Raw genomic sequence first — 22,871 nt, forward strand, 5'->3', positions numbered from 1 at the left:
CTTCAGCCATCATTTTAATTTTGAAAGACAATTTTAACACACCGAAAGCAGGAAGGACAAAATTTCAGGCTAAAAGACAGCAGCTTTTTAAATGGAAGAAATTAAGCCTTATGAAAAACTCATTCCATTCTCTTATATATCTCACTTGGCTATTGAAAATTAGCAGCCTCAGTTAAGCATTTGACATTGCCCACTACAATTAATTCAACAATAGGGGTCTTTCACCTATTGGGAGGAACTGTACTCCCGACTCCAGATTTGTAATTTCTGGGCTTTGTCTCAGTGAGAGGTTTAGTTTTGTAGCAGGCACTTTAAATCATTCTCATCGCTTTTGCTTAAAGATGAGGTTCTGATCATTTTAACATACCTAGTTAAGTCTTCAGTTCTAGGTTTTGTAGGATAATTAATTCAAAGAAGATATATATATACATATATATACATATATATATATATATATATATATTATATATATATAGTCTTCTGTTTTGGATGAAAACTTACTGGAGAATTTACAAATTTTACAGACTACGTGAGGAGGGGTCTGCCCCCAATTTCTTAACTGTGGTTTCTGTGAAACTTTCAGAGTTGTGCAGACCTTGATTTAAGAACCATTGATTGAGAATAATGTAGTCAGTATAACACGTGTTCTTAATGTCGCTATAACTTTCACCTAATTTCACAGTTGGGTTGACATTAGTTTTAAGGACAAAAACTAATACACAAGGTGAAACTTAGAATTAATGATTGAGTGTGGATTAGGTTCTAGGATCCTGTTTATACCAGTTTTGTGTTCTAATAACGCTGCAAGACCACACATCCTTTTCTTTTTAGAAAACAACTAGACATTTAGTTCTGGTAGATTCATTTAACTAGCAGAAAGATAAACTGAGTAAATTTTCTTGTTTCATTTTTTAATATTCTGCATTTCATATCATAATTACTTTCATAACTACACATTTGCCTGTTTTGTTTGGCTCTTCTTTTTTTTTTGTAGCACAATTAGACGAAGTTGTTGGAAAAGATGTGTGGATAAATCTTGGAGTCATTGGATATAATTTTTATTTTCAGGAATCATTTTCTGTTCACTTACCTCACTCAGGTGCTCTGAGACTGGAAAAACAAAACTATGAAAATTAAAGATCTGTGTTAACATGTGATGGGGATCTGATAGGAATGAAATGTGTGTTTCTTCAATTTATGTAAAATACTCAGGGCCCAACTGACTAACCCTGAATCGGATAAAGAAATACTCAAATGAAAAAAGTGGATAAAAGTTGCTTGGAAGAAAATGGTTTTCTGGTAATATGAAAGAGTCATTTTAAGGATTCTGGGGAAAAAACTGGGTGGAAACGTGGAACAGAGTGTTTTCTTTTTTGAGGGGAGGAGGGGACAGAAAAGTGAGTGGATTGTGATTTGGGACTAGTTTAGTAGCTGATTCATCGAGTGACTTAGGACAACACACTTTTTCCCTCCTGTGTGTGAGGCTTTTTGTTTGTTGGGATAAATTACAATGAAGTAATGGGGGTTGAGTATTTGAAGCTCTTATGTAACCAGGTAATTATTATTTACTGGTGTCTTCACTTAACCTTCCTAGCTTAACCTGTTCAAACAAGTTTTGATGCTTTTAATGAACCTCAGAAGACCTAGAAGCTTTTTGGTTAAGTGTTTAACTTCCTATTTCCCGTGACCGTTTCACTCCTTTAAAAAGAAGAAAATCTGTAATTTTACCCACCACTACGTACTTGATGTGCCCAGTCCAAGTACTTTGCATAGACGTTTTTAAAATACTGTTTCTTTTAAACTTGGTTTTTAGCAATGGGCAGGCGACAGTGACTGTTTTAATATTATTTAGAAAGTTAGATAAAGGAGTTCTAGGACCTTAGGGAAACAAACCAAACAACGTATTTTGAAACAGGAAACTATAACATGCACCGGGGGTACACGAGCCTTGTTTCGTAGTCTGACATATTCTGATAGGTGGACCTTCGGCTACCAGCCCTGCCCGTCACATACTAACTGCGTGACTTTAGCCAAGTTAATTGGGCTCTCTGGGTCTCAGTTTTCTCATTTATAAAATTGGGGGTAGAATAGCACCTTCCCAGAGGACCGACTGCCAGACAGAATACAGGTACCTGCCTGGTCATCTAGTTAAGAATTGCCGTAATGATATATGCACGTGTGTATGTGTATTCATGCATATACGTGTGTATAGATGTGCACACACAGGTTATGGAAATGTTGGGAGTAGGTCATTGCCTTAGAAATTTAAAAGGGGAGGGTGGAGTGGGGAGCACGCTTCAAGCTGGAGTACGGGGGAGGTTTTGTGGTGTGTGGAGGTGGGTGCTGCCCTGGGCCGGCTCTGTGTGGTTTCAGCCCGCTGCCAGGGCTGGAGGCACTGGCCTCATACATGAGTAGCCGTGGGCTCAGGGTACGAGGGGGCCAGGAGGAAGCGGGGCGAGCGGAACCAGAGTCCACAGCGGGATTTCCAAAGAAACAAGCCTCTGACAGTGCAGGGCTGAGCCGATGGGAGCAGACAGGCATCATCTGTTGGCAGCAGCGATGCCTGAGCTCCCAGGTCCTTTCGACCTGTGCGTGGTAGCCACCTGTCATGCTCACACAGCCCTATAACTGGGGAGGGGGTGTTTTTACCCACTTTGGACAGATTAGGTAGGTAGTGGATTGACTCACGTCAGCTCACATCACCGAAGTGACAGGATCCCTGTGAGGAGGTGATTTCCCTGGGGGAGTTCCTCTCCCTCTGCCTGGAGCCCCTGCACCTTTATTGCAACACCTTTTAAAGGCACTTTCAGGATGAGTTTCCCCACCCACCCCTTCCCTTGACTGGCTCTCGGCACCCTTTCTCATCTGTCTTTTATCTCCTCGGTTTCCTGCACGGGGCCAGGCATGGAGGCAATGCACTTTGAACAAAAGAGCTTTTTGTAAAAGGCAGGTGAGCAGACGCCTTAGACCCCCATCTCAGTCAACACATGGCGTCAGAAACGACACTTATGGGGTGTCCCTGGTGGCACAGTGGTTAAGAATCCACCTGCCAATGCAGGGGACACGGGTTCGAGCCCTGGTCCGGAAGATCCCACATGCCGAGGAGCAACTAAGCCCGTGCGCCGCAACTACTGAGCCCACGAGCCACAACTACTGAAGCCCGCACGCCTAGAGCCCATGCTCCGCAGCAAGAGAAGCCACCGCAATGAGAAGCCCGTGCATCGCAACAAAGAGTAGCCCCCGCTCGCTGCAACTAGAGAAAGCCCGCGTGCAGCAACGAAGACCCAATGCAGCCAAAAATAAATAAATAAAATAAATTTTAAAAAAAGAAAAGGAAATGACACTTATTTACACATTGACAGGTGTGGGGACACATTTTCGAAAGGGTACAGATACTTGTGAAGGATTTTCTGTAAGACACTGTTTTCTAAGGGCTTACTTTATACTGTGAAACCAAGAATGTACTGGCCACCTGATCTTCTGTTTATCACGTAGTAATACTGCTACATAGCAATGCCCCAAAAGATTAGTCTCATGGCTTCTCTGATCCAGTCCTCTTTGTCTAGTTATCAGATACTGTGCTCATCTCAGCAGGAAACGTCACGGCTGAGCCCGGGTGTGAGCTAATATGTACTGGACCAGTGAAAAACCTCCAAGCCCGAGCCTGCCGGACTCTGGAATAATGAGGCCAGGACAAAGACATCATGGGCTTTAATTGTTGGACACACTTACGAAAAGCTTATTAATGAAAAATAGTTTGTGAGAAGAGTTGGCATAGGATTCAGCTTCCATTGTTAAAAGTTCAAATAGAGCGTGGCTTTGTTGGAGAGTCTGGATTAATGATTAAGTGTCTCAGACCACAAAGGCGCCTCCATTTTGATGGTCTGTGGAGCTGGTGAATTGTAACTGTCCTTTCTATCTTGGAGAAATCTGAAAAATTAAAAAAATTTCAAATGAAAATGAACCTCTAGCTCTGCTGTTTCATGCTTACTCACACATAATTTAAAGGGTATTCAATTCATGGAGGCAAATTTCAGTGTCAGTAGAAGGAAGGACGTTTTAAGCCGTTTTTCTAAAATCTGGAAAATCTGTCTTGACTATTGAGTTTTAGCTTGCTTAACAGAATTGTTCACGTTGCTAATAATTTGTTCCTACCTTTTGTACAGAAATATTGTCTCCATTTTAATAGGCTTAGCTCAACCCACAAAATAATTACCCATAATAATTCTTCTAATACACAATGAAAAGACCTTAACAACTTTAAAACTGAATTCATTTGAAAACGTGCATTGTTTCTTAATAATATATTTTTTTGCGGGGGTGAGGGGGTGTTCTTAGGGTTATGTAAGCAGCTTCTAAACATTTTAAAATCACCTCTTTTATTTTTTAAACAAAGATAGCTCTCCCTATGTTGAAACTCTTTTTTCCCCCCCATATATTGGTTTTAAGTTTATTTGTAGCAGCCAGATCTTTAAAATAAGGGCGTATAGCCTATTTTTTTGTTGTACCATATTGGCAACTTATAAGACCTCCTCTGAAGACATGTAAACACTTAATACATTTGATGTAGTTTACAGTGTGTCAGGAGCAGCTCTGTTCCTGTAGCGGTAAGTACTAGACCATAGCCTTTTTCACAAGGGCTTCTATGAACAGAAAGAAGCAAATGTTGCCAGTGAAACGTAAAGCAAAGAGTCTCTTAGGGCAGGTGCGCTTAGGCTCTTCTGTTTTAATTTTTCTTTTTAATCACTGGGCCACAGCCTGTCAGTAGGAAACCTGCCCGGAGACTGCCAGAGCTTGCTAGATTGTTCACCCCAGGTCCTTCTCATCTCCTTCATGCACGCACACGTCTGCCCATCTTTTACCTGGCCACCCAGGCTCCTACCTTCTTCCTTCCTTTCCCACTACACTTGGAATTAAAGTACACAGATCGCCTCTTGTGACTTTAATGAAGTGGGTTGCCAAAGTGAAGGGCATGGGGGAACAGAGACTTGAACCCTGGTCTTACAGGTAATGTTGAACGTGGGGGGTTGTTTATTTATGTATTTATTTTTTACTACGTAGGTGCTGAATTGCTACCAGAATCTCTGAAATTTTCTTCCTCCTCACTTTTTTTAAAAAATTAATTAATTTATTTATTTTTGGCTGCTTTGGGTCTTTGTTGCTGAGTGCGGGCTTTCTCTAGTTGCAGCAAGCGGAGGCTCAGTAGTTGTGGCTCACGGGCCCTAGAGTGCGTGGGCTTCAGTAGTTGTGGCACATGGGCTCAGTAGTTGTGGCGCACGGGCTTAGTTGCTCCGCGGCACGTGGGATCTTCCCGGACCAGGGCTCGAACCTGTGTCCCCTGCATTAGCAGGTGGATTCTTAACTACTGTGCCACCAGGGAAGCCCCCTCCTCACTTTTTTATTTCCCTGAAGTGTCCTACTAAATCACCCGAGCATGTAAATCCTGAAACCCTTCTTCTTCCCTAATGTTCGGCTGGTTAATATCCTATAGATTCTGTCCTGCTGACACTGTGCTGTCTGTTCATGGCGACTGTTTCATGGGCCCTTTTCCTGGGTTCTGTCTCCCCGCCCAGTCGCCTGGGGGTGCCTCAGTAGAGCATCAGTAATAATGATGTTCAGCACGTGTGGACCATGGCTGGGTGCTGCACCAAGCTCTTTGTAGCTGTTATTTCACTGTCCCAGGAGCCTTCTGGTCCAGGGATCTCTAGTGTCGCGTCAGGCACGTGACACGAGCTTTCAGACTGTGCTTCAGGGTCGAGGGGAGACCGTGGTCTCGGGTCCTCTTCAGTGGTTCTCAGTTGTCACCCATGCGGTTCTCTTCATAAGCCGATTGCAGAAACCTCCACTGCAAACCTCTACCCGGGCAGACAGTCTGGGGCAGGGGCCAGGTGTACCTGTATCCACCACATACACCTGTATCTGCCCCATGTGGCCACAGTGAAGATGCCCATGCTTTATGGAGCTTGAGTGCCTTCCTGACGGGGGCGTTATGGCATTTGGAAGTGTGTGGAGTTCTGTCCTGTTACCACTGAAACCGAGGCCAGAGGCATTTAGGGGCCGGGGCCTGGGTGCTAAACACCCAGAAGGTGAACAGCAAAGGGCTCTGCTGTCTGAATGGTGGACAGGCACTTTACCTTGGACGAGGTGTGCATGGCAAGGCCCCTTGTTAGTGTTGCAATGCTTTTACACAAGCCGGTGTAAAACCAGACAGGGACGGGTTGGTGGCAAGATGGTGGAGATGTGCCTGGAGAACAGCTGGCAGGGAACAGGGGGCGGGAAGGAGCAGGGCACACCCAGGGACAGTGGCCAGGCCAGTCCAGTGTGAGGGGGACGTGGGCGTCCTCAGCCTGTTCCTTCCCGGCTCCATCATTTCCGTCCTCTGCTCTCTTCCTGGCCCTGCGCCTCCAGACTGCCTGGGGCTCAGCTGCACTGCTCCGTGCTCAGCTCTGAGCCTCTGATTTTTATGGGTTGGGTCCACTTGTCGCGCTCGGGCTGACCTTCCTCGTTCCGGGAGTGCTGGTATTACCGAGTTCCTGCCCTTGGTTCCCTTTTGGAGCCTGGTGGTCAGCATGGTGTCAGAGGGGCTCCAGCTGGTGAGTTTCAGCGTTTGAGAGGGGCTCGGTGTGCCCGCGAGGGAAGGGCACCGGTGTATATGGAGTGTCTGCGTGTGTCACCGTCGGGGCCAAGTGCTTAACTCAAGTATTTTTTTTATTTTTATCTTTATGTTTTTAAATATATAGCTCTATCCTCTTTATGTTTTAAAACATCTCTGTGTGTGATGTATATGCATAGAAAAAAAATCAGGAAAGAGAAAGTTTTCATATTTTTTTAACTTTTTTGGAAATAACTTCAATCTTAAAGAAATTTGCAAGAATAACAGTAGTACAATGAACACCCACATATCCTTTACATAGGTTCACACATTAGCATTTTACTCTATTTGCTTTATTGTTTGCTGTTTCTCTTCCATATACATCTAGATCTACATGTATTCACACACACACACAAATAATATATATACATAACATTTTTGTGAACGATTCAAGAGTAAGTTACTTGCATAAAGCCCTTCACCCTCAAATACTTCAGTGAGCATTTCCTCTAAATAATAATATTCTAATTATTATTGGCTAATGGTTTATCAATTTTGTTTATCTTCTCAAAGAACCAGCTTTTAGTTATATTGACCTTTGCTATTGTTTCCTTTGTTTCTATTTCATTTATTTCTGCTCTGATCTTTATGATTTCTTTCCTTCTACTAACTTTGGGTTTTGTTTGTTCTTCTTTCTCTAGTTCCTTTAGGCGTAGGGTTAGATTGTTTATTTGAGATTTTTCTTGTTTCTTGAGGTAGGCTTGTATTGCTATAAACTTCCCTCTTAGAACTGCTTTTGCTGCATCCCGTAGGTTTTGGATCATCGTGTTTTCGTTGTCATTTGTCTCTAGGTATTTTTTGATTTCCTCTTTGATTTCTTCAGTGATCTCTTGGTTATTTAGTAACATATTGTTTAGCCTCCATGTGTTTGTGTTTTTAACGTTTTTTTCCCTGTAATTGATTTCTAATCTCGTAGCGTTGTGGTCAGAAAAGATGCTTGATATGATTTCAGTTTTCTTAAATTTACTGAGACTTGATTTGTGACCCAAGATGTGATCTATCCTGGAGAATGTTCCGTGTGCACTTGAGAAGAAAGTGTAATCTGCTGTTTTCTGATGAAATGTCCTATAAATATCAATTAAATCTATCTGGTCTATTGTGTCATTTAAAGCTTGTGTTTCCTTATTAATTTTCTGTTTGAATGATCTGTCCATTGGTGTAAGTGAGGTGTTAAAGTCCCCCACTATTATTGTGTTACTGTCGATTTCCTCTTTTATAGCTGTTAGCAGTTGCCTTATGTATTGAGGTGCTCCTATGTTGGGTGCATATATGTTTATAATTGTTATATCTTCTTCTTGGATTGATCCCTGGATCATTATGTAGTGTCCTTCCTTGTCTCTTGTAACATTCTTTATTTTAAAGTCTATTTTATCTGATATGAGTATAGCTACCCCAGCTTTCTTTTGATTTCCATTTGCATGGAATATCTTTTTCCATCCCCTCACTTTCAGTCTGTATGTGTCCCTAGGTCTGAAGTGGGTCTCTTGTAGAGAGCATATATATGGGTCTTGTTTTTGTATCCATTCAGCAAGCCTGTGTCTTTTGGTGGGAGCATTTAATCCATTCACGTTTAAGGTAATTATCAATATGTGTGTTCCTATTACCGTTTTCTTAATTGTTTTGGGTTTGTTTTTGTAGGTCCTTTTCTTCTCTTGTGTTTCCCACTTAGAGACGTTCCTTTAGCATTTGTTGTAGAGCTGGTTTGGTGATGCTGAATTCTCTTAGCTTCTACTTGTCTGTAAAGCTTTTGATTTCTCTGTCGAATCTGAATGAGATCCTTGCCAGGTAGAGTAATCTTGGTTGTAGGTTCTTCCCTTTCATCACTTTAAATATGTCATGCCAGTCCCTTCTGGCTTGTAGAGTTTCTGCTGAGAAATCAGCTGTTAACCTTATGGGAGTTCCCTTGTATGTTTTTTGTTGTTTTTCCCTTGCTGCTTTGAATAATTTTTCTTCGTGTTTAATTTTTGCCAACTTGATTACTATGTGTCTCAGCGTGTTTCTCCTTGGGTTTATCTTGCCTGGGACTCTCTGTGCTTCCTGGACTTGGGTGGCTATTTCCTTTCCCATATTAGGGAAGTTTTCAACTATAATCTCTTCAAATATTTTCTCTGGTCCTTTCTCTCTCTCTTCTCCTTCTGGGACCCCTATAATGCGAATGTTGTTGCGTTTAATGTTGTCCCAGAGGTCTCTTAGGCTGTCTTCATATGTTTTCATTCTTTTTTCTTTATTCTGTTCCGTAGCAGTGAATTCCACCATTCTGTCTTCCAGGTCACTTATCCGTTCTTCTGCCTCAGTTATTCTGCTATTGATTCCTTCTAGTGTATTTTTCATTTCAGTTATTGAATTGTTCATCTCTGTTTGTTCTTCAATTCTTCTAGGTCTTTGTTAAACACTTCTTGCATCTTCTCGATCTTTGCCTCCATTCTTTTTCCGAGGTCCTGGATCATCTTCACTATCATTATTCTGAATTCTGTTTCTGGAAGGTTGCATATCTCCATTTAGTTTTTCTGGGGTTTTACCTTGTTCCTTCATCTGGTACATAGCCCTCTGCCTTTTCATCTTGTCTCTCTTTCTGTGAATGTGGTTTTTGTTCCACAGGCTGCAGGATTGTAGTTCTTCTTGCTTCTGCTGTCTGCCCTCTGGTGGATTAGGCTATCTAAGAGGCTTGTGCAAGTTTCCTGATGGGAGGGACTGGTGGTAGGTGTTGCTCTGGTGGGCAGAGCTCAGTAAAACTTTAATCTGCTTGTCTTCTGCTGATGGGTGGGGCTGGGTTCCCTCCCTGTTGGTTGTTTGGCCTGAGGCGACCCAACACTGGAGCCTACCTGGGCTCTTTGGTGGGGCTAATGGCGGACTCTGGGAGGGCTCACGCCAAGGAGTGCTTCCCAGAACTTCTGCTGCCAGTGTCCTTGTCCTCACAGTGAGACACAGCCACCTCCCACCTCTTCAGGAAACCCTCCAGCACCAGCAGGTAGTTCTGGTTCAGTCTCCTTTGGGGTCACTGCTCCTTCCCCTGGGTTCCGATGCGCACACTGCTTTGTGTGTGCCCTCCAAGAGTGGAGTCTCTGTTTCCCCCAGTCCTGTCGAAGTCCTGTAATCAAATCCCGGTAGCCTTCAAAGTCTGATTCTCTAGGAATTTCTCCTCCTGTTGCCAGATCCCCAGGTTGGAAAGCCTGACATGGGGCTCAGAACCTTCACTCCAGTGCATGGAGTTCTGTGGTATAAGTGTTCTCCAGTTTGTCAAGTATTTTTTTTAAAAAACAACGATTTGAGATATGATTCACCTCCCGTAGATTATACGCATTTAAAGTGTACAGTTCACTGGTTTTAAGGTGATTCACAGGGTTGTGCAGTCATCACCACAGTCAGTTTTAGAACATTTTTACCACCCATGAAGGAAACCTCAGACCCATGAGCTGTCACTCCCCATTTCCCCTCCCATCCTCCCCAGTGCCTGGCAACCACTAATCTACTTTCTGTCTCGGGATTTGCTTATTCTGGACATTTGCTATAAATGGGATCATATAATGTGTGGCCTTTTGGGTCTGACCTCTTTCACTTGGCATAATGCTTTCAAGGTTCATCCGTGTTTGCATTTATCAGTACTTCATCCCTTTTTCTTGCTGAATAGTATTCCATTGTATAGGTATACCACATGATGTTTACCCACCCATCTGTTGATAGACATTTGGATTGTTTTCACTTTTTGGCATATAGAAATAATGCTGCTAGGAACATTTGTGTATAAGTTTTTTCCATGGACATTTGTTTTCATTTCTCTTGGGCCTGTACCTAGGTGTGGAATTGGTGGGACAGATGGTAACTTTGTTTGCCCTATTGGACAACTCCAAAGCAGCTGCACCATTTTACACTCCCTCTAGCAGTCTGTTAGCTCACATACTTTTAACAGGAGCATATATAGCTATCAAGACGAAAGGAATTTAAAAAAAAACTTTTTTAATATATATATATAGTGATAAAAATAATGTGGATTTATCCAGTCATTTCTAATGCAGATCTTGGGGTCTTTGAGGGAATTGGCTGCTCTGAGTTTGATGCAACTTCTCAGTTTTCAGATATCCGTGAGGTGAGAGGCTGTCACTTGGTGAATTTTCGTCATCATGTTCTTATCAGTTTCCATCTGCTCTTCTCCCATTATCTTTGCCCCTGGAAAGTAGATGAAGGTGGATTGGCGTGGATGGGTGAAGCCTGAGTATTGTAGGTGTGTTGTAGTGAAAGGAGGAGCGGGGGTCAAGCTTGCAGTGTTGGGGTCTGCATCTGTGAGGAGGAGGTACTCTCTGATGGGAATATGGACCATTTGGGAGTGAGTGAGATGGGTGGGGGCCCCTTTGTCTTTGTACTGTGTTTTGAATCTATAACATTCTAAAATTGAAATTTGAAGAGATACTAGCTTTTATAACGATATTGCCAAGGTTTCGTAAGGATATTGCCAGAAAGGAAGGATGTCCAGACTCTTTTTGGGAGAGCTGAGTGGCGGATAGGAAGCTATACAGAGAGTGATGATATTGACAGAAACATGGCCACGTTTATCCCCCCATAACCTTTGCTCTTCAGATTAAGATTTCAGCCAGATTCCCCTCATTTTCTGTAAGCCTCAGGTGCTCCGGCTTTTTAGATATTCAGACCAGATTTCTAGCAGAAGATGTGCAGGGCTTTTATAGCTTTTTGCATTCACAGATGTTTACAGAGAAACAAGAATGCCTTGTTGATACTTTTCAGGGGAAAACAAACAAGCAGTATTCTTTTTAGCCCCTTATTTTGTTCATGTATTTTAGTGCATGGAAAAATACCTCAGTACCTAGTATTAATTTTTCTTATTAATTACACTTTTTAAAAGAGATCCTTGCCATCTTAGTGACCTATATTTTATTCAGTCTTTTTCTGGCCTCTGCCTCTTCCTAATCCTTTCAGTAATTCAAGTAGCATTTTGCTGACATTTCTAGAGATTTCCGTGGTGGTGGTGGGGTTTGGCACACAGGGAAAGTGTGGGAGTTCACTATTCCATGTTCCAAGCTGTTGTGCTTTGTTTCTGCCCTTTCGTATTATCTCCTGGGTGGTGTGTTTTCTCCTAGTTCTTGTACCATCAGTTTGAGCCAAGCTGACCTCTTGCCCCTTTGTAGATATTTTACCAAACTAGCAGCCAAAAATGACTTCTGGTTTCAGTCTAGAATCTGGAGTCATTCCGATTCTATTTTTGTTCACTGGATTAACAAATACTTTGCATGGTATCTCTTAATTCTTACTTGACACTAGGAAATGAGTGGCACACAAAAAAACAGAATGCTGAAAGATAGGATTCATAAAATTGATTCTGACTCTGTTTTGAAACTCCAAGATGTATGGGTATTTGGCTCAAATAGGCTTTTTTCATTTCACTTAAGAGGAATTACTGTCATATTATTTAGTTTAAAGGCAGTTTCAAGACAGCCCATAAATGAAAAATGTTCACTTACAACTCAGCCTTTGGAGTTAGGTTTTAGGTGACAGACGCAGGTGCTCAGTATATGACCTCAGCATCCTTGAAGGGCGGCTGGTGCTCATCCCTTTAGCGGACAGTTAGTTAAGTAGTCACTGGTGCCAGATGTTTGACTAGGCAGTGAGGACCCAGAGGTTTTCATGAGGCCCAGTCCCAGTCCAGCACAAGGATGGCAGCTCACTCCCAACTGCTGTAGACATCACGATTTGCCCTCCTTCACTGGCCCATCTGCAGCCCCAGATCCTCATCATGGTAGCCCAGGAAATCAGTCACTTCCACCCAGGAGCTGAAAGTTTGGCTATGCCCGGTTCCTAGGCAGAGGTAGGAGAGAGGAGATGACAGCGTAAGGTGGTGACAGGAGAGGGTTCTGTCCAAGGTGCTGTGGAAGAGAAGGACACTGCAGTTAGGTGGGGCACGGTGGTTGAGGTTGGGAAGAGGGGTGACCTGGAGGAACGCAGGACAGACCCCAAGAGGGTTCACCGTGGTGTGGAAAGCAGGGAGCACGGGAGAGGGGGCCAGAGACTGACGCGTCTGGAGAAGCAGCAGGAGCCCCTCAGGAAAGGCATTGTAGGGAAACCACACTAAGGAGATTATTGCTTATCCTGGAAGTGATTGGGAACAAACCCTGAGAGAGTTTCAGTCAGGGCACGATAAGATTACATCACTGGTAACAGTACCTAACAACAGAAATATCTGAGTTGCTCACTCAGTACCAAGAACTGTACCAAATCCTTTATGGGCATTGTCTTACTCCTTTTTCTCCCTAACACTCTACGAGATGTAGGTATTATTATTATCCTCGTTTTGTAGCTGGTGCAGCTGAGGGTGAGAAAGCAGAGTCACCAGAGCAAGTTGAGATTGCTCGGCCAGTCGACAGCAGAGTAGGGTTCAAATCCATCCAAGTCTATGCTGTTCAGACCTGAGTGGCGTCCCCTTCAAGGTCCTAGTCGATCCCAGTTTGGGAAACACCAGACAAAGAAACCAAAGTTTCATTTCTGAAGTTTCTTTCCATTCTAAGTTATCAATGCCTGGAAAAATTGTCATTAAAAGTAGTAAAAACATTTTTTTAATCATTAAAGTTAAAACTCAAAACTTTTCTTAGCCTACAAATTGAGAACCACTGGATTCATACCACGGGAGTCTGGAGGCTGAGAAACTAGTTAGGAAGCAGTTACTGGGGTCCAGGTGAAACATGTGAGTGGTGAGAGCCGAGGCAGGAGGAGGGAGCGGAGAGACGATGGAATCCAGGTGGTGTCGGTCTTTTAATCAATTGCCAGGACTTGGAAGGTAGGCATGGTGGCTAGCAAAGGGGAGGGATTTTAGGTGGACTTCGGTTTCTCGCTTGGTAAGCTGGCAATGAGAGTGTCATTCCTGATGTGGACGAGGTCTGTTTTTGTTTAGGGGGTTTTGTTTGAGGTGCTTTTGACACATCAGGGTGGTTTGGAATTACAGGAATGGAGATTCTATACCAGAGTTCAAGTTAGGGGTCTGGACTTGTAACTGGGGAAGAAGGGATCAGAAAGGGGTGCTTGAATTAGAGCAAGGAGTAGGACATTAGGACAGAAGTAAAGGAACTTCAGAAGCGAGAGCTGGTCAACCATTTGTCTCAAGAATTGGGGTTCCTGGGCTTTCCTCCCTTCCCTGCTTCTTGCTTTGTAGAGTTTCTCTGGGCTGAAACTTACTATGTGTAAAATAGGTGGGTTAGGAAAGCCCTTTCTAATAGCTGGTGACCCTTGGGGGAGGTTTATTATTTCATTTTGTTTTTTGTTGTTTTTTTGAAAGCAGTTCTGCAATACTCATTTTTAAAAGATTCATTGAATTAGTTATATGTGTCCAGGTATGTTCACTGATAATGATTTTGATGGGACTGATTTCTCTTTAAGCCTAGAAATGTTTAAAAACTTTAGAAAACAGGGAAAGTCATAGAAAAGTATTAAAAAACAAAAAAGAACACTTACAAGTATAAGCTTGTGGCCCATTATTGGAGTTCTGATATATCTTCTTCTAGGCTTTTTGCATGTATTTTAAAACTTTTTTTTTAATTAAGCTTTTTGTTTTGAGACCACTGTAGATCCACGTGCATTTGTAAGCACTAGTACAGACAGATCCCATGTTACCCTTTTACCTGGTTTCCCTCGATGATAACATCTTGCAAAACTGGACCACAGTATCACAACCAGGGTATCAGATAGTTGAGATCCAGAACCTCTCCATCAGCACAAGGATCCAGCAGGCTACCCCACGCCCCACCCACCCCTCTTAGCCTCCAGCAACATCAGTCTGGCCTTCATTTGCTCTAATTGGCTCATTTCAAGAATATTATGTAAATGGAATCATACAACATGTAAACTGGGATTGGCTTTTTCAGCTTTTGCCTGTTACAGATAAAGCTGCTCTGAACATTCACGTGTAAATTTTTTGTGCCGACGTAAGCTTTCATTTATTCAGAACAAATGCCCAAGAGTACAGTTGCTGGTGTGTGTGTGTGTGTGTGGGTATGTGTATGCCTCTGTGCTTGCCCTTGTGTGTGTTTAAAAAAATAAACCTAGGATTATACCATACGTGTGCACAGTATAATTTCATCATAAATTTACCTTAGTATACCTCTGTAATGAAAACACATTAGAAAATAGTGATCTTTTTCTCAACACTGAATTCAACGTGGAAAGTCTAGCTTAAGGAGCATGAAGATTGTCCTTTTCAGGGTAGGTTGGGCCCACCTGGTGGTGGCAACAGTGAGAAAGCTTTAGAAGACATAGCCTAGCACAGCTGGAAAAAGCGTGATTTTTCTCTGTGCAGAAGATTTTCCTAAACTTTTCTCTTACGGAAAAAAAAAAGTAATAGAGTTTAGCATTTAAAAGAAATCTGTACAGGGACTTCCCTGGCGGCCCAGTGGTTAAGACTCTGTGCTGTCATTGCAGGGGACACAGGTTCGATCCCTGGTCGGGGCACTAAGATCCCACATGCTGCATGGTGTGGTCAAAAAATAAATAAATAAATAAATAAAATAAATCTGTACATAATTCTTCTATAAAATCACAATTCCTAATGTGTGGAAGTGCCGATTTGAGATCTCATTTTCCCTAATATGCAGATAGTCTAGGATGTTCTTTTGTGTGTGCGTGTTTGTGTATTAGTCATTCCTTCCAACCATGCCAGCTCACTGTGACCGTTAACTTTTTCTCTGCGGTTCACCGGGGAGGGGTCAGGGCCAGTGCACCGTCTGGGCCTTCCTTCGGTGCCGGTACAAGTGAGCGAGCTGCTTTTCGCACTGCTGGTGGTGTAGCAGGGCTCTGCGGGTCCACGGGCAGATGCGCCGTCCACAGGTTAGCTTCCGGGGTGTCCTAGGCTTCTTGGACTCTTAATCCTCTCCGTGTGCCCGCACACTCTGCAGTGTCCTCGGAGAGTCCAGGCTCCGTGGTTAAGACTGACTGTTAGTGACTGGTAGCCAGAGCCTCCTGACTTGGTTGGGTTGGACGTATCACCGCTGATGCTTTTGGCGGTGGTATTTGTGCACATGAAAGCAGGAAGACACCCTCCCTCTGTCCCCCTTTGGGGGACAACAGTCTGTGTAGCGATCGCTCCCAGTGGTGATTCAGACACCGCTTTCACGTGGAGTTTCTAGAAAGCTGGCCTCCTTGAATCGCATTTTGTAGTGAGATTTGTTCTTTAATCTCGTCTCTCGAACAGCAGTCTCAGTGTCACATTTGGTAGTGACTTGTCCGTGATGGTGCATAGGTACAAGTGTCTGCCCCCCTTAGCTGCTTACGTAGCCCTCGGTCCCTTAGGTCCCAGGCCAAGTGCCACTGCCGTGCACAGAGCCCCCGCCTCAGCCGCCCTCTGCTACACGGGTGCCCTGTGCTGTGTCTCGGCTTTGTATCGGCTCTTGCCTGGCTGTGGTCTGTCCCACGTGGCCAGTTCCCATCCGACTCTGGGACTTTCCTCTGTGACAGACCCCACCGTGTGGTTAGGATTGCCTGTTTATTTTTCTGATCCCTCGGTGGTCAGTAAGCTCTTTGAAGGAGGCCATTTAATTCATCATTGTATGCCTGGGCTCCAGCTCACAGCCTGGCACGAATGACCGAGGGAGCTGGACAGAGTAAATAAATGAAAAATCACAGAATAAGTGAGGGATTAAACCCAGCACACTGGGAGGGCGGTGCACAGTGTGCTTTCCCCTCCCCCTCTCCACTCCTGCTCTCCTTCAGAGGGCCAGGGTTCTTAAACATTGACTCCACTGAACGTGCCAGGGATTGCCAGCCAGTTAGTGGCAGAGCTGGAATTCAAAAGGCTGCCTATGACCTAGCGTCCCCCTAAGGTGGGATGCACCTTTTCCATGATCCCAAGGAATTGAATGCTAGCTGTGCTGTGTGCTATTGGGTAGGTTTCCTAACTTCTCTGAATCTTCTTGAGTTGATTCTTTAAGAAATGAGCAACGGTGTTTCCTCCCCTGCTGAGGATCAAGTGTGCCTGACGCGTGCAGCCAGGGCTCAGTGAGTACCGGTGCCCTCTGTCCACCCCTCTTTGCTATTTTGGTTTTATACCCGAATGTCATGCACTGCGCCATACTGGGCATTGAAAACCCACTGACAGTTTAAATGACTTAATCTCACAACCCGTTTGAGTCTTTGAAAAAGAAAATAATCTTTGTTTTATCTATAATTAGAAGTCAGTTATCTCACAAACTCAAGGGGGAGGTTAAAGTCACAGAATCTTTATTTATATAATGATCATTTTACCCCCCTGTGCCATGTAATTAAGATGACAAATTTGACCTGAAGGCAAAGCACTGGTGCCATTTTTCCCCTGCACACTAGGAGAGTACACAGGGATCATTTTGCCTTTGATTAGATTCTAATGGAAATTTCTAGCGGACTTCACATTTTTGTGTTCCGAATACTTTCTCCAGTCTCCTGGGGCAGCAGCAAAACAGGCCAAGGCAGAGTTTCAGTGAAGTAGGTGGCTTCCTTCTGCGGCCTGTCCTAAGATTATAGCCAGTGAGGGCTGGAGTCCGTGAAGCTTGACACGAGGAAGCTTGTTTTGGGTTTACATGATCGCTCACTTTGGCCACATGTCAGGAGGCAAAGGTCTTAACCTTTCTCGTCGATCACGCTTTAATTCATGAGCCAGTAAACGAAAGAAAGATGGAAAGAAAATTAAGAGCGTCCTCCCCCCTGAAACAATGTGGAGTTCCAGAGGAAATCTAAACAAGGCCAGCCAGATTTGTGCAAAGGGATTAAAATGGAAGAAGAAAGCATTGTGTCAAATAGTTTTCAGCAGATACTGTGCTGGTCAAGATCATCGTAAAAAACGTAGAACTGAATGAGCCGCTCCCCCTGCCCGCCCTCTCCCGCCCCTCACAGCTGGTGTTCAGGCCCTTGTCTGAGGAGTAGGGGTCCCTCTGTCTCTAAGACTCTGGATTCTTTGCTTAGAGAATGTTCTGCGTTGTTCCTTGCACCATGACCCCCTTATAGGAGTTGCTCCCTTTTACTAAGCCCTCGTTGGTGCCAATTGCTGTGACTTTTACTTACATTATGTGCTGTAGTTTTCACAGTAATTCTATGAGTAAGGATGATTATCATCATTTTTTTTTATCAGTGGGGAAAATCATGGGCCAGGGAAGTTAAGTGCCTGGCTCATTGTTCCTGACCTATAAAAGCATAGATCTAGGAAAACGGAGTCCAGCCAGATCTGACTCCAAGGCCACGTTTTGGTCATGACCCAACTCTGCTTCTCCTTGTATGTTATACCCATTTTGAAGGCCAGGATCATTTATTCAGTATTTATTGAGTCTGTATCGTGGACCAAGGCTGGGCACTGAGGAACAAGATAGGCATGCTTCCTGCCTTTGTAGAGTTTTCAAACTGAGTTTTCACGATAGTGAGGTGTGAAGTCGGTTCAGAGGGTCACAAGTGACATTTAAAAGAAATAGAAAATATTGGGATGCACCAAACATGGTGGTGTTTTACGAAACTCGTATGAAACTCTGCGTATGGTAGTTTACAGTGTGAAACACATTTTCCCCTGTAGGTTGTGGTCCAGAGAGTTGAAAGATACTGACCAGAGGTTTCAGAGTTGGGGGTGAGATGGTTTTGAAACGAGGAAGACAATAGGTTAGATAAGTGACTACAAACCGTCATAGGAGCTATGAAGACAGCACACGTGATAGAATAAGGAGGAAGGTGGCAGGGTGTCTTTCAGACAAGACCCCTGGTGCCTTCTGATAGGGTAACATTTGGGCGGAGACGTCAAGGAGGAGAGTAATGGGATGTCAGTGGCCCAGAACAGCAGGTACAAGAACCCTGGGTCAGGGAGACAGAGATGGAAATAGTGTGGACCATATTGTCTGACTATAATGTAGTACAATTAGCAAATAATAACATCTGTAACTCTACAAAACAGAAATAGAGTTGCAGATGTAGAAAATAAACTTATGGTTACCAGAGGGTAAGGGGGGGAGGGGTAAATTGGAAGATTGGGATTGACATATACACACTGCTATATATAGAATAAATAACTGATAAGAACCTACTGTGGAGCACGGGGAACTCTACTCAGTACGCTGTAATGGCCTATATGGGAAAAGAATCTAAAGAAGAGTGGATATATGTGTATGTATAACAGATTTACTTTGCTATACACCTGAAACTAATACAGCATTGTAAATAAACTATACTCCAATAAAAATTTAAGAAAGAAGAAAATAATAAAAAATATAAGCAAACCCCATTGCCTAGTAACCATCATCATCTTTATCACCATCACCCTTCCTAACTTGGGTCAAATACGAATCAAAAACTAAATTATATAATATTGTCGTGCTGACCTTTGATTTACCTCTATTAAATGTTTTTATTTTTAAAATTGTTTCCAAAAGATCTGTCTTTATTTTATGAAAGGTTTTGCTTATGGCATTGGCTGACTCATCAATTTTTCCTGGTATGTACCTAGACATCTGGTTGGATGGCATACCAGGGCATTCCTAGACTGGGGTATCTCTACCTTGGCTTCCTGACATTTGGGCTGGATAATTCTTTGATGTTTATAGCAGCATTCCTGGCCTTTACTGACTGGATGCCAGCATCCTTTCCCCTCCCACAGTTGTGACAACCAAAAATGTTTACAAAACTTGCCAACTGCGCCCTGGGGGGCAAAATTGAGAACTGCTCTAGAAGAAACGCCAGGCTCACGGGGGATGAAGTTGCCCAGATCGAGAACACCCTCTATTCCATCCGTCCAGCAGGAGAGGACATGATGAGGGTTTTTTGGGGTTTTTTTTTTCTTTCTCTTTAATCAGAAAAGTTACATTTTTATGACTGGGGGTTCCTAACGAATTGTAATAAGGGAAATCTGTGTATATCACTATAGACAATAAAAACTCTGATGTAAGCGTGATGGAGGTTTCTTGCCATATTTGTACTATCCTAAGATTAAAATAAAAGGGGATTGATAATGGCTCAGCTGTTTTTTTAATCTAATTAATTGACTTCATGCCTTTTCATTTTTTCATACAGAAGTGGACCCAGCGTTGGGCAAACCTTCTCTGAGTTGTTTTTCCAGTTGTGTTGATTGGTGGCCTTTGTTCTGCTCCCACACTTAATCCAGTCTGTCTTGTGACCAGTGGCTTGTATTTCTATAACAGGAGCTATTTGTTCTGAGGCCCCATTTTTTCTAAATTGATCTCCTGTCTATTAATCGTCTATATTTTGCTCCTTTTCTTAACCATACCACCTTTCTTCTAGTATATGCCCCGTCAAAGTCACTCAGTTTATTTTGAGTTGGGTTTTGAGGAATTCATTTTGTTATTGTGTTTTGGCTGTTGTTTGTTTCCAAAAATTTCCTGTAGAAAGAATTCCATTCTTTAAACCTAGAATTTTCTTTTTTGCTGTTTAGGGATTATCTTGTGCAGCTAGTACGCTGTTCGTTGTTTCCTAGGAATGACTGTTAGTAGTTTGGGGGGCTCTCCTTAAAAATTCTTGAATAAGATTGTGAGTCTTATTAATCCTTTGAAATATTTCCAAATTAGGTGTTTATTCAACCAATGTGCTTTAACACAGTGAATGCAGGGGGCTGTTTCCATTCCTTACTTCCTTAGTGTTCCTACTTTGATGTTACGTGATCAGTGAGGTATCCTCAAACACTTAACATAAAGTAACCCCTCTGGGTGCTTAATCACCTTACACTCATTTATGTCTTCATAGATATTCATCACCATCTGCACGATGCTATATATTTACTTGTCCATTTCTGTTTTTTCCTTCCCTTTACTGGAATGTAAGCTGAATTCCCGATGCTTAGAACATACCAGTAAATATTTGCTTGAATGTATGGATTTTCTTCGTTAATTTATCAGACACTTATCAATGTGCCAGGCACCACTGTAAAATCTTTACAAATATTAACCCATCACTGAATGGCTGGTTCTCTCTGCCTTTCCTTCACAAATACATTTTCTCTACTATCCCATTTTTCTTTGAAATAATCACTGTTTCGAGCAGCTGCAGGCCTCTGTCTTGGCATGATGGTTCTGTCTTTTCTGTTCACAGCCTCTTGTTTTCGTAACTGTTATCTTCCATCATGATTCTGTCTCCCTGAGGTCAGGAGAAGGAATAATGCTAGTTCTCTTGATTTTCCCACTCCTGGAATGGCCACGTGCCCACATCTGTGTGTGCCTAAAAACATACGAGGAAGTCAAATGTACAAAGATGGGGACTCTATTTACAGTTTTAGCCATTTTTTCAGAGACCAGGTGCCCAGCTGTGAGCTGCTTACTTGGACTCACCCATTGTCTTGCTGTTCCCAGAGCGTTAAAAAAGACAATGAAATGTTTACATATGACATAAGTATTTAGTCGTTATGTAAATCTTTAGTGTCAGTTGTAGGGTGTGTATGGTTATTTCCAAAAAGCAGAATCACTAGAAATACAGACAACAATTGTAATATTCTAAATTATTTCTATCCTCAAATTCTGCAATTCTCAGTATACTCAGAGACGATTAGTAGAAGAAGGGTTCCCTCTGGGAAGGACTTGCTGATGTGGAGTGAGTCTGCAGGGGCTTGAGCAGGAGACAGTTGTGCTGGTGCCCTGTCGTCTTCCCTACAAGAAAATTGTCCTGGGGAACTTGTGTAACGGCCTTGCCCTCGTGTTGGCAGGAGCGCTGAGCCGGCAGGGGGAAGAGGTCCTCCTGGTGCTGGGTGCAGAGGGTGACACGACACTGCTTTGCACCCCTCAGCTGGCCATGGGTAGCCTCACGGTCACCGTAGCGGAAAAACCCAAGTACACTGCTCAGTTGTAGTGTTTCTGGAAAACCTGCCTGGATTGGCCCCATAGGCATAGAGCGAGCTGGGGAAGGGCAGGGAGTTTCAGCCGTTCACTTCTGGCAGTTTCCAGGCTACTCTCAGCCTAAATCTGTTTCTTTAATTTTCTTCCATGGTGTTGATGAGTTAAAGTGAAGGGCTGGTGTCCTAAGTGTTCCTACACTCTGGAATGTCCTGCGCATTTTTCTCTAATACCTAGTTATCCTGGCTGTGGCACAGCCCACGTTGCACGCACTGCCTCAGTGGCCACAGGCCTGTCCTACCCTGTGGGGCGCTTACGTGGCACAGTGGCCCCCTGGCCGGGAGGAGGGGACCACACATCTCCTGGCGGATGTCTGGGCCCAGGAGGCAGCTGGAGAAAGTGGCTGGGCCTCAGAAGAGATGTCTGGGGTCTGCCCTGGCCTCAAGCAGTTTCTCAGGACTGGTTTTGACTGACTCTTGTGGTTCATGTGGCAGAAACGCCACGGCTGAAGTTTTCATTTTTCTCTGGAAAAATAAAACATGCCACTTTTCGTGGCTTATGGAAGCCATTGGGTTGGTACTTCTGCCTTTCTTAGTGTGTCCTTCCCTTTTGCAGTAACATACCGTTTGTTGCCATGAAGGCAACTGGTTGATATTTTAAAATAGAGTTCCCCAACCTGCAGATAGTATTCGAAAAAGTTGTGTGTATGTGCACACGTGAGCACGTGTGCTTATGAAGACTGCATTTTTCGTGTTATTTACATCTTGCTTTCACATCTTGGTGTTTGTATTTTAAGGATGAATATAGTAAAAGTATACAATGAATAAATAGGAGGTAGCCTCCATCGCTGAATGATTGTTTTATGTACAGGAGTTTGTAAAACTGGTCAAACTGGTCAGTGGATGGAGCTGACTGGATGTGATTCATCCTCTACCTAACCAGTGGTAATAACAGAGCCCTGTGTAGATTTTAGAAATACATGCACATTCTGTGATCAGTGCTACAGTATCAGAGTTGTCTTGTGTACACGCTACGACACGTATGCAGCACTCATCACTGGTGTTTGGAATTTAAAGGAAGACAGGCTGTCAAGCAGGCAAACCGATTGTATTTTACATTTGAGAGGCTTTGTTTTGCCTAAAGATCACGTGAATGCTGTATATCTCAGCTGAGAGGGGATCGTGTCCAAGGATATTTTTCAGACATTCCTGAGGAGATGTGTTCCAATGTCTGAACAAATGTACAGACTATATGGTGAATTTATGTAACACTTAAATTGAAGGGCTTTATTAGGAAGCTTTGAAATATATCACATAGTCCTTTGAATATATTATATAGTGAAATCAAATTACTTTCTGAAAGCTTGGTCAGCCAGCTTCTTAACTGTTACTGCTTTGTATCAGTGGTAGAAAAGTGAACTGAAAATTTATCATTTCTGTGATTCC

At 43.2% G+C, this 22,871-nt stretch overlaps 1 protein-coding gene across 3 annotated transcripts in view; it reads left to right on the top strand.

The window, feature by feature from the left end:
• MYO10 (myosin X) overlaps positions 1-22,871 on the top strand; it is a 214,272-nt gene that overhangs the window by 71,534 nt on the left and 119,867 nt on the right. The gene's annotated exons all lie outside the window — the stretch shown is intronic.

Source organism: Balaenoptera physalus, assembly GCF_965194825.1.
Source record: "Balaenoptera physalus genome assembly, chromosome: 3".
NCBI classification, from domain to species: Eukaryota; Metazoa; Chordata; class Mammalia; order Artiodactyla; family Balaenopteridae; genus Balaenoptera; species Balaenoptera physalus.